This window comes from Somniosus microcephalus, chromosome 3, assembly GCF_052327205.1.
Source record: "Somniosus microcephalus isolate GS21.2 chromosome 3, FLI_Smic_1.0, whole genome shotgun sequence".
Taxonomy (NCBI): Eukaryota; Metazoa; Chordata; class Chondrichthyes; order Squaliformes; family Somniosidae; genus Somniosus; species Somniosus microcephalus.
In genome coordinates this window covers 148,695,017-148,711,557 of record NC_140989.1, presented here as the reverse complement: position 1 = coordinate 148,711,557, position 16,541 = coordinate 148,695,017, and the positions used below count along the sequence as shown (strand labels likewise).

General features: G+C 46.0%; 1 long non-coding RNA gene across 1 annotated transcript; it reads right to left on the bottom strand.

Moving 5' to 3' along the window:
- Positions 1-497: 497 nt before the first annotated feature.
- On the bottom strand, positions 498-3,952 carry LOC147121472 (uncharacterized). The gene is made up of 3 exons (XR_015077555.1): positions 3,862-3,952; positions 2,677-2,745; positions 498-552 (listed from the first exon to the last, which is right to left on the bottom strand). It is a non-coding gene; the product is annotated as an uncharacterized LOC147121472 (long non-coding RNA).
- Positions 3,953-16,541: the final 12,589 nt, after the last annotated feature.

Sequence of the window (16,541 nt, the reverse complement as noted above, 5' to 3'; positions counted from 1 at the left end):
TATCACCAATTTACCTTCTCTGTCCAATCTTGTTTCTGTTGTGCAAAAAAAAGGGCTTTGCAGGAGTTGAAGTTTCTCAATAGAAAAGTTGAGTCAATGCAACAGTCCAAGAGTATCTCAGAGAAAATGAATTATACGCACCAATGTTCCCTCTTATTTCCCGCCCCCCCCCCCCCCCCGTGCGCGGTCCCTGTAATTGGCTACATGGCCCATTCAAATGTTCTCGCAACGCGGTTTCTTCCATTTAAAAGCCAGTGAGTGGCCTGCGCGGGACCTCCAGACCAGCTTAGTGGGAACGTTGCACGCCACCCTATATTTTGCACCTGCATTAGATCAATAATTCCTGAACTCTTTCAATAGATGAAACAATTAACAAACCTAAACTCTCACATCACAATGAATACAGACCTAGGTTCACGAAACGCATTTTACTTAAAACACACTAATTGAAAATCTGAAACAATATAACCTGTGTACGTTTCACAACTTGCCAGTACTTACTGCTTCGCTGTAAGCTTCACCATTTTGTTCCTCATGAGCTTCAAGCAATTTCTATCCAAAAAAAAAGTCAATTATAAATGCAGATGTGAGTGTACAATGGGGTTATTATCCAACTGTTGTCACACCAGCCATGCTGAACAAAGTGACCACGCAGAGGTAGAGACAAAAACATAACAAAAGGGGCTATCTGGGGCAGATCTGGGGTTTGGAGAGTAGGCCATACCACATGCCAAAAAAAACTGTTGTGAGGGAAAGAATGCATCCCCTTATTACCCCCTATGGCTCTGTCTATGTTCCGAGGATAGATATTCAATTAGGAACCTTATCAAATAATTTGTAACTGATATTTTTAATTCTGCCTCTTTCTGTTGATATGATATGATTATTTATTCTGGTTTATTCTTGAACTATTCTTTTTTTTAATACTTATTGGGGCCAAGCCTTTCCCTGAACCTTGAAACTGGACTGCAAGATTTACCGCCACAGGTACTCCGATCCTGACCCTGAGAAGCGCCAGTGGTCCCTGTGTCCTTGGTACTGCCCAAGACCAGAACTCAAGTCCCCAGCACTGCCACTTGCATTCTATATAATTTATTCTATTACACTGGCATGCAAGTTAAAATGTTCAGACTTTTAATTCAAAGTTTATTTCAGTAAAGAATTGTGGCTGTTGTCTTCAAATAGGCAAGAGATTTATGAGGAAAGGAGGAAGATATAAAGAGAATGATGGACAGCAGGAAGTGATGTATTGTAACAGCTATTTGTACAACCACATGCAAATGATAATGACGCATTTTGCCATGAAAATAAGCTTTTATACAGTATCTGGGATTAACAGGCTAGAGATATTCATATTCCTACAACTAACTGAACTAAAAATCTTCCCCCCCCCCCCCCATTTGAAGATTAAGAGATTGTAAGTAACAAGGAATTTAACTTTAAATTGTGGTGGAAATTCAGCTTTTAATGAGAAGAGTATTCTGGAGATTCATGCTCTCAGTCCTGATGGCCACTGATGTTCAATGATTAGATTTCTTGGTTCCTTTGAGAATTTTCCACTGCTGCCAGCATTTAATTAGCTATTTGAAAAGCAAACTTTTTCAAAAAACTATATGCCTCTGTTATACAATGGCCCGTATTTTCCGATGGCTGCGGGTGTGTACACACCCGTAGGGACATCGGAAATGCCGGTTTCAGGCGTGCGAAGCGCATGCGCTGAAAACCAGCATTTTCGATCTGTCAAGAATCCTCTTGACAGATCGGACGCCTAACCTGGAGAAGGGCCTCTGAAATCACTCAAAAATCTTATGTAAGGCCTGCTTTTACCATCATAAGAATTAAAAAAAGTAAAAAATATATTTTTCCCCACTCATTTATAAGTTAAAAAATACTTTAAAAAAAAGTAAGTTTATTTTTAGCCCGTAAAAAAAATTCTCAAAAAATTAATTTTTGTTTAAAATATTTAATTTAATGTAATTTTAACTCATTTTAAAAACATGATGGTTTTTTAAAAATTTATTTAATGTTTTAGTGTCTTTCAGTGATCCCCATTCATACTTTTGACGATAGCAAAATACTGCAGATGTTGGAAATCCGAAATAACAACAGAAAATGCTGGAAAAACTCAGCAAGTCAGGCAACATCCGTGGAGAGAAATTTGAGTTGACGTTTCGGGTTTGACCCTTCTTCAAAACTGGAGAGAAAAGGAACTAGATCGAAGGCAGGGCTGCGATCGGACAAAAGAATAAAAGAACCAAAAGAAGTAAAAGAGATTAGAAGCTAGACGAGATGGTAATAGGCTGTGATTAGGTGTAAAGTGTACTGGCAGGGCAAAAGATAGCTGCCAGGTGTGAGAGAGGCATGTCTGTCAAAAGTACGAAGGGGGATTCCCTTCTTTCATTGGCTCGCCTGGCCCACGTGATCCCAGGGATGCTTGCGAACTGCCTGCGTCCCTGGGATACGTGGGTCCTGCGCATTTCGACTGTGGAGAGGCCCAGCATCGGAAGTGTCCGGACCTCAGGAGCCCTCCGGTAAGGACGTAGATTTTTTCCCCGATAGAAGGCATCCGCACGCAGGAAGCCTTCTATCGGAAATTACGGGCCAATATCTATTCATCTTACCAGATTGCAGTCCCTTTTTTGAGAGACCAACAGTGCAATGATTCTCAAGCATTACCTTTAAAAGTTTGCATTCCCGTGAGTCTGAAAATGCTGGAAACATTTCTTCATACTTTTCCAGAGCAAGCTGTGAGGAAGCAATAATTTAATTTCATTACATACTTATTAAAAGTGCAAAATCAAAATGACGGGAAAAAATAAAATATTTAACTTATTTTTACATATTAATACTTATGTTCATAAGCATTTCCAAGTACACTTAGCAAGATATTCCTGTACACAGAAAATGCTAGCATCCCCATCATGAGTATCTAATACAGAGAGACGCCTCCAATCTGATCACACATAAGTTACATCCCCTTACAAAGACATGGAAACAGTACATTGATGCTATATTATTCTCTCTCTCTCCCTGCCTTTCATAAGATGTAACCCTGGGGGGTGGGGAATGAAGGGTGGTGTGTTCCACCCAATTTTATTTTGGCATGGGTTTTGTCTCCCGCTTTCCCCTACTACAAATAGTCCCTCCCCACCCACCACAATTTTTTTTTATGTGGTTACATCTTGGCCCAAGTTCCAAACTCACTGTCCCAGTCCCAGGAAGACTTGTACATTCTGTACAGCAACCACCATCCATGTCCTCTGCAAAAGGTGAATCAGTCAGAGACAGGCCTGTTACCCACCTCTACCAACAACACTCCAGGTGCAGTATTTTCAGTAATCGCTAATGTTCCCTTAGATACAATAGCCTAGATTTGCCAGTATTATTTTAATTCTGCTAGTAACCCAAATAATGCCAGTAAGAAAATCTAGGCTAATATTTCTAAACATGGCCGTCACTGCAATGGTTTTCTTTCCCCCCACCTTCCTAAAATTCTTTGATGAGTTTTTGTACCCCAGATGAAGGATGTTAGTGGTGTGCAAATGTAAAACTAATTTCTATTTCACCCCAAAAGTGTGCTGTAAACCCATCCCCAGAACTGCACCACTTCCTGCACCAGTGTGACATTTCCATCATTCTAACCAGCCATTTTTCTGCTCTCACCAAGTCAGATTGCCGGGGCAGTTTTATTCTGTGGCCCTAGGTAAACTGGGTTTAGATTGTTCAAACGAATTTCATTTAGGGACCTTAAAACCAGCAGAAATAAACCTTCATCTCATCAGTCTGAGCTCGATTCGACACAAGTCCTACTGTGCACCCAGTCCCCAAAGCACTGAAGCTTAAGAATGAAGTTGCACTCACCTTAGCATTCAGCTCATCAACAATAAAATGGCACAGTGCTGCTTTGAAGAAATATTCCTTTGCACTATATTTCAGCAATGGATTGTCCATGGTATTGATCCCAACCTGCAGGACAAAAAGCACTCCAATACACAGATGACTAGACATAAGCGGATAAGCATATAAAACAGAACACCTGGAATATCACAGAATCACAGAAACCTCACAGTGCAGATAGAGGCCATTTCGGCCCATCGAGCCTGCACCGACACATATCCCACCCGATCCCCGTAACCCCTACACCAACACATATCCCACCCTATCCCCGTAACCCCACATATTTAATCCCCCTAACACTAAGGGTCAATTTTTATCATAGCCAATCAACCTAACCCGCACATCTTTGGACTGTGGGAGGAAACCGGAGCACCCGGAGAAAACCCACGCAAACACGGGGAGAATGTGCAAACTCCACACAGACAGTCACCCGAGGCCGGATTCGAACCCGGGTCCCTGGCGCTGTGAGGCAACAGTGCTAACCACTATGCCATTTCCATGGATTCTCTCCCAATCGGCCACTATAACTTCGGCAGAAACCCTGGAGAAATGGTGTAAATGACTATCTTTTCCAATCTACTACTGAAGTTAGGAAAATGGTCGGGAGAACCTCGATAGAATTTCTGCGGCAAGACATTTAAAACAGAACTGAATAACAATACATAGAAATATAGAAGATAGGAGCAGGAGTAGGCCATTCGGCCCCTCGAGCCTGCTCCGCCATTCAATAAGATCATGGCTGATCATCCAAATTCTTCCTTGAACAGAGGCCCGATCAGTCCCCATTCACCACCACCCTCCTCCGCCTGGCTGAACTTGTTCTCACATTGAACAACTTCTCCTTTAACTCCACTCATTTCCTCCAAATCAAAGGTGTTGCCATGGGTACCCGCATGGGTCCTAGCTATGCCTGCCTTTTCGTGGGCTATGTGGAACAATCTTTGTTCCAGTCCTACTTGGGTCCCCTCCTGTGGTGTATGTGCCTTTAAGAGCCCCAGGTGTGCGTAATGCCGGTAATTGCCACTTGGGCTATATAAGCCTGTGTATTGTGTATATCCTTTAGAACCCCCCCCCCCACACTTGCTTAGTAAATACCTATGAACCAACTCCTGTCTTCAGTGTCTTTATCTACACACGGACACTACAGTGGCGACGAAGTGGAAACGGACTTACTTGCAATTCGGCAGCACCTCAAGGACAGCGTCCATAAGACTCAAGGAAGTAAGAGAAACTGTGGTTTCACCAGCTGGCCAAGCTGGTGGCAGGTACTGCGCTAATCCTTCCTGGGCGTCAGGCTGGGGCTCCAGCGACGGCCTCTACAGCTGGGACAGGCAGCGACATCGGAGGCAAGCAATAACGGACTGGGGGGTGCACTCGGGAGACGGCCGGCGCGGCAAGCAGGTCAGCATTTAGACCTCCGTCAGAAACGAGTCTCCAACAGTGAATAAATGGAAACCACAGTAAAACACCGTTGTTATCGGTAGCAGCGGTGGGAAAGCGTGGGAAGCGCCATATCTTGCTACAGAAAAAAAAAAGTGCGGGAAGCGCCATATCTTTTCTTTGAAATGCCTAAGTCTGGCAATATTGATGCTTCTGATAGCGAATCAGAGCCTAACTTTGGCAATATTGATGTTTTTGATAACAAGATAGAGGATTGGACCACATATGTAGAAAGAGTGGAGGTGTTTTGCACCGCAAATGGAATAGAAGATGAAAAAAAAGCTTCAGTGCTTCTGGATCTAATGGGCGCAGAAACATGCAAGCTGTTACGCAACTTAATCACTCCAGCCGAACCGATGGACAAGAATTTTGAGGAGATTGTTGATACCCTACACTGCCAATTCGAGGCAGGACTGGCAGATTCTCTGCAAGACAAATTCATCTGCGATCCCCCAAGTGTAGAAACACAAAAAGAGGTATCTTCTGGGAAAGATTTAACACTGGACAAGGCTTTCAGTGCAATACGAGCGGCAAAGATACAGCAAAGGCCACAGGACTTCGGCACCCATGAAATGACACGGGGTTTCGAGAGATGTTATCGCTGCGGCAGATCCAACCATGACCAGAGGAATTGCTGGTTCAAAGAAAAAGCATGCAGACGATGCGGAAAGTTAGGACACATTCCACGTGTATGCCGATCTGAAAATAAAAAATCCACTAACGGGAAAAGAATCAATAAGGAAAAGCAGAGGAAGGTACAAATGATGACGGACAGTAGCTCCAAAGACCAGAAGAGCGATAGCGACTCCGGGAACAAGAGACTAAGCTCTCTCAAATTACATAATGTAATTGCCAATGAAGATTACCAGACCATTTGGGTTACCCTCATAATAGCAGGGTCCCCAGTTAAAATGGAGCTAGATACAGGATCAGCTCTAACCGTAATAAATCGACGAGATTACGAGAGGCTATTTTCGCATATACCTCTAAAAGACACATCCATTATCTTAAAAACATATACGGGGCAGAAAGTATACCCCAAAGGAAAAATAAAGGTGCCTGTGGTATACAACGGCAAAGAAATACAAAAGTTGTATTTATACATTCTACAAGATGGTGGTCCACCGTTGTTGGGACGTGAATGGATAAGGAAGATACGTTTAGACTGGCACTCCATTCAGGCACTGACGGTGACCAGTAAGGAAAAAAACAATGATGACATCATACCTGAACGATTAAAAGACATCTTGGCCAACGCCAAAGAAGTGTTTCAAGAGAAACTAGGAACCTTGAAAGGCATCACCGCCTCAATAAAAGTGGACGATGCAGCAATTCCAAAATTTTTTAAGGCAAGACCGGTACCATACGCAATACGTCCGGCAGTCGAGGCGGAGCTGGAGAATTTGGAAAAGGCAGGCGTATTATCCAAAGTAGATTGGAGCGAATGGGCAACACCCATCGTTCCAGTCATGAAAAAAGCATTGAAAAATGGCTCTGAGGAACAGAGAAAAATTCGCATCTGTGGGGACTTTAAGGTGACTGTAAACCCGGTCCTTCACACGGTACAGTATCCTCTTCCGAGGATAGAAGATATTTTCGCCTCACTATCCGGAGGGAAACGTTTCACAAAAATTGACTTGGCACAGGCATATCTACAGATGGAGGTTGAGGAGACCTCTAAAAAGTATCTCACAATAAACACACACAAAGGCCTGTACCAGTACAATCGACTGGTTTTTGGAGTAGCATCAGCTCCAGCTATCTGGCAAAGAGCTATGGAGCAAGTCCTGCAAGGGATTCCGGGGACTCAATGCTACCTAGACGACATCCTTATAACAGGAGAAAACGACAACGAGCACCTTGCCAATTTGGAGCAGGTGCTCACTAGGCTGAAAGAACGGGGCCTACGAGCAAATCGCCCCAAGTGCAAATTTTTCCAAAATCAGATATCATATTGTGGCCACATAATTAATAAGGAAGGGTTACATAAGTCACCTGAAAAAATTGAAGCAGTTATAAAAGCCCCAGCACCTGAAAATGTTTCACAATTAAGGTCATTCCTGGGATTAATAAATTACTATCATAAATTTTTACCGAACTTATCAACTATTCTACACCCTCTTAATGATCTTCTACAGACAGGAGTGATTTGGAAATGGAACGAAGACTGTAAACGTGCCTTCCATAAATGTAAAGACTTAATCACATCCGAGAAAGTTTTGGCTCATTACAACCCATCACTACCAATCAGACTGGCGTGCGATGCATCCCCTTACGGCATAGGAGCGGTATTGTCCCATAGATTTCCTGATGGCTCGGAACGGCCAATAGCTTTTGCGTCACGCTCATTGAACTCAGCTGAGCGTAACTATGCCCAGATAGACAGGGAAGCACTCAGCCTGGTATGGGGAGTGAAGAAATTCAACCATTACCTACACGGACAAAAATTTACCTTGCTGACTGACCATCAACCCCTCATCTCCATATGCAACCCTAAAAAAGGTGTCCCCATTATGACGGCACAAAGACTACAGAGGTGGTCCCTTTTTCTAGGGGCACACCAATACAACATTGAATACAAAGGGTCAAAACAGCATGGGAATGCTGACGGTTTATCGCGCCTACCATTGCCAACGATAGAAGAGGCACCTACAGTAGACCCAGTAGAGATATTCCACTCTACCATAGTGGAATGTCTACCGGTGACAAATTCTGCCATTGAAAGGGAGACAAGAAATGACCCTACTCTCTCATGGGTCTACGATTTAACAGTGAAGGGATGGCCAGCACATGGCGAACCACTGTTGCCAGCATTCTCGCAAAGAAGAGAACAGCTGTCAGTGTGCCGAGGAACCTTGATGTGTGGATCCAGAGTGGTGATTCCACCCAAACTCCAGGATAAAGTGCTAAAGGAGCTTCATGAGGGGCATCTGGGTGGAGTGAAAATGAAGAACCTAGCTAGGGCGTTTGTATGGTGGCCAGGTATCGATGGAGTCTTCGAAGACATGACCAAGAGCTGCCTAGGATGCCAGAAGGTCCAAAATGCTCCACCACAGGCCCCTCTACATCCATGGGAGTGGCCCTCATCTCCCTGGCAAAGGGTGCACATCGACTTTGCTGGTCCATTTATGGACTCAATGTTCTTAATCGCAGTTGATGCACACTCCAAGTGGCCGGAGGTAATAAAGATGTCCTCCACCACCACGGAAAAAACCATCACAGTATTAAGGACCATATTTGCCAAGAATGGGCTGCCGGAACAGATATGTTCTGATAATGGACCGCAATTTGTGTCCGAAGAATTCAGAAAGTTCTTAAAGAACAATGGGGTAAAGCACTACACGTCCGCCCCATACCATCCCGCCACCAATGGATTGGCTGAAAGGTTTGTCCAGACCTTCAAGAAGGCCATAAAGGCCATGGGTAATGAAGACATAAAACTTCAGCACAAGGTGGATAACTTCTTATTTGCATATAGGAATTCCACACATATGGTTACCAACCAAACTCCCGCCATGATGTTCTACAATAGAAACCTAAGATGCCGGCTGGATTTGGTCAAGCCCAACATCCGAAGGGACGTGGAGAACCGGCAGTTTCAGGGCATGAATGAAAGGCCAACTAGGGCCTTCCAGATAGGCCAACCGGTTTTGGCCCGGGACTACCGTACCGAGAAATGGCAGCCTGGAACTATCTGTACATGACTAGGACCACTGATGTATACCGTGGACATCGGAGAAAGCATAATAAGGCGCCATGCTGACCAAATCATCAAGTCATCCGAAAAGGGACAACCTACACCACCACTCTATACATCTAACGATGAAGTAGAGATACCCATATCTACCTCCGATCCGGTGATACTGGAACCCGATGAACCCGACACTGGCCTTCAAGCCGAATCAGCCTTGTCAGAAGAACCTACTACACCACCAGAAACTACTACACCCCCGAGGCGTTATCCAGACCGAGTCAGGAAGCCTCCTGAGAGACTAACTTATAATTAATTAATACAGCAATGTATATTATTTTGCATATAAACATATGATTAATAATTACTTAAAATATGATGTACTAGTTAGCTAGAAGGGGAGGAATTGTGGTGTATGTGCCTTTAAGAGCCCCAGGTGTGCGTAATGCCGGTAATTGCCACTTGGGCTATATAAGCCTGTGTATTGTGTATATCCTTTAGAACCCCCCCCCCAGACTTGCTTAGTAAATACCTATGAACCAACTCCTGTCTTCAGTGTCTTTATCTACACACGGACACTACACCTCCCTCACCTCTTTTTCCGATACATTGATGACTGTATCGGTGCCGTTTCCTGCTCTCGTCCCGAACTTGACAATTTCATTCACTTTGCCTCCAATTTCCACCCTTCCCTCACCTTCACATGGTCCATCTCTGACTCTTCCCTTCCCTTCCTCGACTTCTCCGTCTCCATCTCTGGGGATAGGTTATCGACCAATATTCACTACAAGCCCACTGACTCCCACAGCTACCTGGACTACACTTCCTCCCACCCTGCTTCCTGTAAGGACTCTATTCCATTCTCCCAGTTTCTCCGTCTCTGCCGTATCTGCTCCGACGATGCCACCTTCCACACCAGTGCTTCAGACATGTCTTCCTTTTTCCGCAACCGAGGATTCCCCTCTACTGTGGTTGACGCTGCCCTCGACCGTGTCAGTTCTATCCCCCGCACTTCTGCCCTCACCCCTGCCCCTCCCTCCCGGAACCACGATAGGGTTCCCCTTGTCCTCACATTTCACCCCACCAGCCTCCACATTCAACGGATCATCCTCCGGCATTTCCGCTACCTCCAAAGTGATCCCACCACCAAACGTATCTTCCCCTCCCCTCCCCTTTCAGCATTCCGCAGGGACCGCTCCCTCCGAGACACCCTAGTCCACTCCTCTATCACCCCAAACAGCCCTTCCCCTTCGCCTGGCACCTTCCCGTGCAAGCGGAGGAGATGTAACACCTGCCCCTATACCTCCCCCCTTCCCACTGTCCAGGGCCCCAAACACCCCTTCCAGGTGAAACAGCGATTTACTTGTACTTCTCGCAATCTAGTATACTGTATTCGCTGCTCACGATGCAGTCTCCTCTACACTGGGGAGACCAAACGCAGATTGGGTGACCGCTTTGCGGAACACCTCCGTTCAGTCCGTAAGGGTGACCCCGAGCTTCCGGTCGCCTGTCATTTTAATTCACCGCTCCATTCCCACTCGGACCTCACCGCCCTTGGCCTCTTGTACTGTTCCACGGAAGCTCAACGTAAACTCGAGGAACAGCACCTCATCTTCCGATTAGGCACTCTGCAGCCTTCTGGACTCAATATCGAGTTCAACAATTTCAGATCATAACCTCGGCCCTTATTTCATATTTTCTTGTAATTTTTCCACTCCTTTCCCCCCCCCCCACCTTTCCTTTTGTTTCTCTCTCACACCTGGCAGCTATCTCTTGCCCTGCCAGTACACTTTACACCTAATCTCAGCCTATTACCATCTCGTCTAGCTTCTAATACCTTTTATTGTCTCTTTTACTTCTTTTGTTTCTTTTATCCGATCGCAGCCCTGCCTCTGATCTATCTTTTCTTTCCAGTTTTGAAGAAGGGTTCGACCCGAAACGTCAACTCAAATTTCTCTCCACGGATGTTGCCTGACCTGCTGAGTTTTTCCAGCATTTGCTATTGTTATTCCAAATTCAGTACCCTGTTCCTGCCTTCTCTCCATATCCCTTGATCCCTTTAGCCTTAAGAAATATATCCAACTCCTTCTTGAATATATTTAATGAATTGGCCTCTACTGCCTTCTTTGGCAGAGAATTCCACAGGTTCACCACTCTCTGGGTGAAGAAATTCCTCCTCATCTCTGTCCTAAATGGCTTACCCCTTATCCTTAGACTGTGACCCCTGGTTCTGGACTCCCCGACCATCGGGAACATCCTTCCAGCATCTAGTCTGTCTAGTCCTGTTAGAATTTTATAAGTTTCAATGAGATTCCCCTCTCATTCTTCGAAACTCCAGTGAGTACAAGCCCAATCGACCCAATCTCTCCTCATACGTCATTCCTGCCATCCCAGGTATCAGCCTGGTGAATGTTCGCTGTACTCCTTCCATGGCAAAAACATCCTTCCTCAGATAAGGCGACCAAAACTGCACACAATACTCAAAACGTGGTCTCACCAAGGCCCTGTACAACTGCAGCAAGACAGTACTCAAACCCTCTCGCTACGAAAGCCAACATACCATTTGCCTTCTTAACCGCCTGCTGCACCTGCATGCTTACTTTCAGCGACTGGTGCACAAGGACGCCCAGGTCTCGTTGCACTTCCCCTTCTCCCAATCTATTGCCATTCAGATCATAATCTGCCTTCCTGTTTTTGACACCAAAGTGGATAACCTCGCATTTATCCACATTATATTGCATCTGCCATGCTTCTGCCCAATCACCCAACCCGTCCAAATCATACTGGAGTTTCTCGGCATCCTCCTCACAGCACACACGCCCACCCAGCTTTGTGTCGTCTGCAAACTTGGAGATATTACATCTAGTTCCCTCGTCCAGATCATTAATATATATTGTGAATAGCTGGGGTCCAAGGACCGATCCCTGCGGTACCCCACTAGTCACTGCCTGTCACTCGGAAAAAGACCCGTTTATTCCAACTCTTTGCTTTCTGTCTGCCAACCAGTTCTCTATCCAAGTCAATACCTTGCCCCCAATCCCATGTGCCTTAATTTTACACGCTAATCTCTTATGCGGGACCTTATCGAAAGCCTTTTGAAAATCCAAATACACCACATCCACTGGTTCTCCCTTATCTATTTTACCAGTTACATCCACAAAAAATTCCAATAGATTAGTCAAGCACGATTTACCTTTTGTAAATCCATGCTGACTTTGTCTGATGCGGTCACTTTGTTCCAAGTGCTCTGCTATTACGTCCTTTATAATGGACTCCAGCATTTTCCCCACTACCGATGTCAGGCTTACCGGTCTGTAATTCCCCGTTTTCTCTCTACCACCCTTTCTGAACAGTGGAGTAACATTAGCTACCTGCCAATCCATGGATACTGTTCCAGAGTCTATCGAATTTTGGAAGATGACCAGCAATGCATCTACTATTTCTACAGCCACTTCCTTTAGTACCCTAGGATGTAGATGATCAGGCCCTGGGGATTTATCGGCCCTCAATCCCATCAATTTCCCTACAAATACTGATTTCTATCAGTTCCTCCATTTCATTAGACCCTATGTTCCCCGACATCTTTGGGAGGTTATTTGTGTCCTCCTTTGTGAAGACAGAACCAAAGTATGTATTTAATTGGTCTGCCATTTCTTTGTTCCCCATTATAAATTCCCCTGATTCTGACTGCAAGGGACCTACGTTTGACTTCACCAATCTTTTTCTCTTCACATAAAGCTTTTACAATCAGTTTTTATGTTCCCTGCAAGCTTACTCTCATACTGTATTTTCCCCCTCTTAATTAATACCTTTGTCCTCCTTTGTTGGATCCTAAACGGCTCCCAATCCTCAGGTTTACTGCTTTTTCTGTCCAATTTATATGTCCTCTCCTTGGATCTTATGCTATCCCTAATTTCCCTTGTTTGCCACGGTTGAGTCACCTTTTTGTTTTATTTTTATGCGAAACTGGGATGAACAAATTCTGTAGTTCATCCATGCGATCTTTGAATGTTTGCCATTGCCCATCCACCGTCAACCCTTTGAGTGACATTCCCCAATGAATCCTACCCAACTAGCACCTCATTTCATCGTAGTCTCCTTTATTTAAATTCAGGACCCTAGTCTGAGTCAACTATTTCACTCTCCATCTTAATGAAGAATTCTATCATATTATGATCGCTCCGACCCAAGGGGCCTTGCACAGCAAGATTGCTAATTAATCCTTTCTCATTACATAATACCCAGTCTAAGATGGCCTGATCTCTAGTTGGTTCCTCGACATATTGGTCCAGGAAACCATCCCGTATACACTCCAGGAATTCCTCCTCCACAGTATTGTTACTAATTTGCTTAGCCCAATCTATATGTAGATTAAAGTCACCCATGATAACTGCTGTGCCCTTATTGCACGCTCCTCTAATTTCCCGTTTAATGCCATCCCCGACCTCCGCATTACTGTTTGGAGGTCTATATACCACTCCCACTAACGTTTTCTGCCCCTTGGTAATTCTCAGTTCTACCCATACAGATTCCACATCATCAGAGCTAATATCTTTCCTTTCAATTGTGTTAATCCCCTCTTTAACCAGCAATGCTACCCCACCTCCTTTTCCTTTTTGCCTATCTTTCCTTAATATTGAATACCCCTGGATGTTGAGTTCCCAGCCTTGGCCACCCTGGAGCCATGTTTCCGTAATCCCAATCATATCATATTCGTTTACCTCTATTTGCGCAGCTAATTCATCCACCTTATTACGAATGCTCCTTGCATTAAGACACAAAGGGCTAGAAATTCGGTATCGCCCCGTTTGGGGCGCTAGTCCTGGTGAAGCGCTAAGTTTAGCGCCAGGCGCAATTTAATTATTTAAACTAGCCCACCAAGATTGGGACAAAGAACTAACCTGATTTGGTGCGCAGATAAGGGCCATCCAAAGGAGTATAATTGTAGGCCCACTGCCAACCTCTCTCTGCCCTTGCTCCCGGCTCCTGCTCTGGCCCCTCGCCCTCGTGGCTACTGCTCTTCCCCCGTCCCGCACTTACCGCCCAGCCACTGCCTGTGCCTTCCCCATTCCATCAGGGATGCCCGGCATTGCGCCAGGCGGACACGGACAAGCCAGGCCAGGCCAGGTGGGAAGCGACGAGGCGAGGTGGTGAAGAAGACGATTGAAGAAATGTTTCGAATAATCGGGCCTTCAGTCCAGCTGACCTGCGACTATCTTCCTGCAAACTCCAACTGCCGCCCGAGGAAGAGGAACCTTCATCCCTGCGAGGTAAAGTACCCAAGCAGAGACTTTAACTTTGGGGTACTTGTACCTGGACAACGCCCTTGCAGCACCCCGAGACCACATGACGATGGCAGGCTCCAGAGAGCACAAAGAGCGAAGCCCAAACCCCACCGCTGTTTTGGATTCAGCAGATCTTTGATTGGTGAGCATGAATTCTGACCCCTCATAGCTTAATCTAGTTAGGTATAGGGGGTGGGATAAGGATAAGGGGATTGTTAAAATAGTCGTTTTCCCTCGATGTGCCGTGTGTTCCCCATTCCCTGTATAAGTATAGTTATTTTGTATTTGCCTGTAAATTTTATACTAGTAACTTTTCATAAGGTTGTGTTAATTTATTTTTCAATAAAAATCTTGGTTTTGCTTACATCTAAATCACCTGTCTACTCGAGTCTTTTCTGTATCGCCGCCTGTACCTAAGTCCGGTGTCTAGAACTTAGGGGCGTGGGAGCAATTTGAACCGCTCACAAACAGTCAGAGGCATAACTGACTGGGCGTACGCGCCAACCCCACACCACCCCCTACAACGTCCGCATCACCTGTGCCATGACAGGAGCTGACGACTGCTGGACAGACCACCGCCTAATCCGCTCTGTCATCTCCATCAATGTAGCCCCAAAACAGCGGCAGAAACAGAAACAATGCCGCAGGAAAATTAACACGGGAGCACTCAAAGACCCCGCTAAGAAAGCCCTATTCAGTCTGCGCCTCACAAACAACCTGACGACTCCCAGTGATGCAGAGACACAGAGTGCCCACAGCATCTGGTCTGCACTCAAGGCCTCCATAATCAGCACCTGTGAAGAGACGCTCGGTCACTCAACCAGGAAACACCAAGACTGGTTCGACGAGAATGACCAGGAGATCCAGGAGCTAATAAGCCGCAAGCGCAAGGCATTTCTGATCTGGAAACAGCAACAGAACTCGAGAGCAAGAAAGCAGCTCTACAGAAGCCTGAAGGCCGAGGTCCAACAAAAAAATCGCGACCTAAAGAACAGATGGTGGGTGGAGAAAGCACAGGAGATCCAGCAGCTAGCCGACAACCACGACGTGCGTGGATTCTTTAGCGCAGTCAAGACCATCTACGCCCCAAGCACCCAAGGCCCTTCCCCACTGCGGGCCAAGAACGGAGAGGTACTCATCAAGGACAGGGAACCAGTCAGTGCCCGCTGGAAGGAGCACTTCGAAGATCCTCTTAACCACGACTCTGTCTTCGACACGAGTGTCCTCAACTCCATCCCACAGCATGCTACCCGCCACCATCTCAGCACAACCCCAGCCCGGCATGAGGTTGAAAAGGCCATCTGACAACTGAAGAACAACAAGGCCTCAGGAGCAGATGGAATCCCCGCCGAGGCACTAAAGCATGGCGGAGATGCACTACTGGTGCGAATTCATGAACTCATTTCTCTCATCTGGAAGGAGGAGAGCATGCCAGGGGATCTCAGAGATGCCGTAATTGTGACCATCTTCAAGAAAGGTGACAAGTCCGATTGCAGTAATTGCAGAGGAGTTACCCTGCTATCAGCCACAGGGAAAGTCATCGCAAGAATCCTCCTCAATCGCCTTCTCCCAGTGGCCGAAGTGCTCCTCCCAGAGTCGCAATGCGGATTCCGCTCACTAAGGGGCACAATGGACATGATCTTCACCACACGTCAATTACAAGAGAAATGCAGGGAAGAGCACCAACCACTGTACATGGCCTTCTTTGATCTCACAAAGACCTTCGACACTGTCAACCGTGAGGGATTATGGAGTGTCCTCCTCAAATTCGGCTGCCCTCAAAAGTTTGTCACGATCCTCTGCCTGCTTCACGACGACATGCAAGCCGTGATCCTGACCAACGGTTCCACCACAGACCCAATTCACGTATGAACCGGGGTCAAGCAAGGCTGTGTCATCGCACCAACGCTCTTCTCAATCTTCCTTGCTGCAATGCTCCATCTCACCCTCAGTAAGCTCCCCACTGGAGTGGAGCTAATTTACAGAACAAACGGGAAACTGTTCAACCTCCGTCGCCTCCAGTCCAGATCCAAGGTCGTCCCATCCTCTGTCATCGAATTACAGTATGCAGACGATGCTTGCGTCTGCGCTCACTCGGAGGTCGAACTCCAAACCATCGTAAACACCTTCACCGAAGCATACGAGAGCATGGGCCTTACACTAAACATCCGTAAGACAAAGGTCCTCTACCAACCTGCCCCCGCCACACAGTGCTGCCCCCCGATTAT